Below are 2,528 nucleotides of genomic sequence, written 5' to 3'. Positions count from 1 at the left end.
ATGCTGGCCCTGAAGTCAGGAGGACCTGAGTTCAAATCTGACCTCAGACCAAACACTTGACACTTACTAGCTGTATGACCGTGGGCAAGTCACTTAACCCCAATTGCCTAAAAAAAAAAAAATTAAAATTAAAAAAATAAATAAAAATAAAAATATAGTCTTCTGTGGTGGCAGAAAGGAAATAATACCAAGCCATAAGTAACCCTGACCTTAAGTCCATGGTGGGGAAAGAAAAGATAAAAATGCTTATATTCTATCTGATTGGAGAAGAGAGTGAGAAAGAGGTAGTTTAAAGGCAGATCCTCCCAATTCCTTGACTATATGCAGTTTCCACTTAAAAGTTGTCAAATGCTAATGTTTAATCTGTTGGCATCTCCAGGTCAGATCCGCATAAATAACAACACAAGAAAACTCTTCATTTAGCAAAAGATTTCCAACCCCAGTAGCTACCCAACTTACTCAAGCAACAGAAAATATACGCATTTGAAATTTCCAAGACAGTGAGCTCCATGAGGAAAGTTATCACATCTTCAAACTTTGCATTTCTCCCCCACTGCCGATTCTCATAGCTGAGCAAGGGAGGAATCTGTTATTAAAAACAGAACAGAAAGTTACTTCAGAACACAGACAGAACATCAGAACTGGAAGGGACCTTAAAACAAACAAAACAAAAAATCTGACCTGGAAAGGAATTTAGAATGTAGAATTTTTTTAAATAAATTTATTATTTATTTTTAACATTCATGTTTTCAAAAATTGAATTTCAAATTTTCTCCTTCCCTCCCACCCCTCCCCCACCCATTGAGAAGGCAAGCAATATGATAGCAATTATATATGTGAAGTCTTATACAAAACACATTCATATTGCCGTTGCAAAAAAAAAAGAAAAAAGGCCAAAAAATAAAGGGAAAAAAATTATAATTCAATCTGCATTCTGAATTCTTCAGATCTCTCTCTGGCAGTGGATAGCATTTTTCATTATGGGTCCTTTGGAATTGTCCTGGATCATTGTCTTGATCAGAGTAGCTAAATCTTTCACAGTAGATCATCATTATAGTATTGCTGTTACTGTGTGCAATGTTCTCCTGGTTCTGCTCACTTCACTTTGCATCAGTTCATGTAAATCTTCCTGGGTTTTTCTGAAACCATCCAGCTCATCATTTCTCATAGCACAATAGTATTCCATCACACAGAACACAGAATATCAAGGCTGGATGAGACTATGTTTAGAACACAGGCTCTGAGAACTGAAAGGGGATTAATCATGGTGTGTCCAACTCCCTCATTTTAAAAGTGAAAAACTGAGACCTAGTGAAGGGAAGTGATTTGCGCTAGGTAAGAGTCAAAGCTAGCACTGGACTTAGGTCCCTTGATTTGTCCAGCACTTTTTCCATGGTCTTTTCACTAATCATGGCACTTATTTCTTTGTTCTTTCAGAGGTAAACACGAAAAAGCCTTTGGAAGATTATTACAAGAAACACATGGGTGTTTACACCGGGTATAAGGGTTCCCAAACCTGCTACATGAGGAGGCCCTGATGGTTCTAGTTAGCACCATTATTTGCAGCTATCTAAGATCGCAGTACCTTTAGGTCAGCTGATGGTGATTTAGAAAATATATCTGCTAAGGGGAAAAAAAATGTGTTGTGTTCTAAAGCAGGATTAATGAAGACCAATTCAGAAACTTCCTTAGGGGAGAAGAAATGGTCTGATCCTTCCCTGTGGTACACAAACCCCAAAAAAAAAATAAAAAACAAAAAACAAAAACTTCAGAAAACCTACATCTGGGGCATCTGAGGAACAGCCACCAATTAAAGCTGTCACACAATATAAACGTATTTGTGTACTCTCATTTCTATAGAAAAATGTTACTCATTCAAACCATTGGGAGAGGCAGCTCTTTAAAAAAAAAAAAGTAAAATAATTCAGGCTTGTTACTGATTGTTTTATTACTCTAAAATCTTTTCAGTAATTCCAAGTAGGCCATTAGAATCCTGCCTAAGTAAAAGTCCTTAAAGCATCTACTTAATGACCAAGCAAGTGTTTTATAATTAGCATAACACATTAGTTGGGTATATTAGAGTTGCCCAAATACTTGAGGAAGTTTGGTGCTTTGAAATTGGTAAATATTGCCACTTCTAATCCAATTTTGAAATGTTTATTTGCTTGATAATAACTACAGAGTGAAAGGAAAACCTTTATAAAAATCTCTACTTTAATGCCTGAAAAGTCCTAATCAGTGGACTTTAATGAAGTTTAATCAAAGCCTGGGGGAGGTGGGTGGGAAGTGAGATAGTGAACTCTTAACAGGTGGTTGGTGTTTCAAGCACTGGGTGCCAGGCTGGATCACAAAGTCACTTTTGACTCCAAGTATGATTCTATGCATTTTATTGCAATCTCTTTTTTTTACATAATGTATGTAGATTGTGTTTCCATTTGGAGTTTATTGTGGCATTTGGTAAATGATGAGAAGCAACAGCAGTATAACAGAAAGCTAGCCTCATTTGGGAATAAGATTCACATCCTGCC

Source organism: Vombatus ursinus, unplaced genomic scaffold (assembly GCF_900497805.2).
Source record: "Vombatus ursinus unplaced genomic scaffold, bare-nosed wombat genome assembly UNPS02014786.1, whole genome shotgun sequence".
Classification (NCBI taxonomy): Eukaryota; Metazoa; Chordata; class Mammalia; order Diprotodontia; family Vombatidae; genus Vombatus; species Vombatus ursinus.
Note: the sequence above shows the minus strand (reverse complement) of the source record.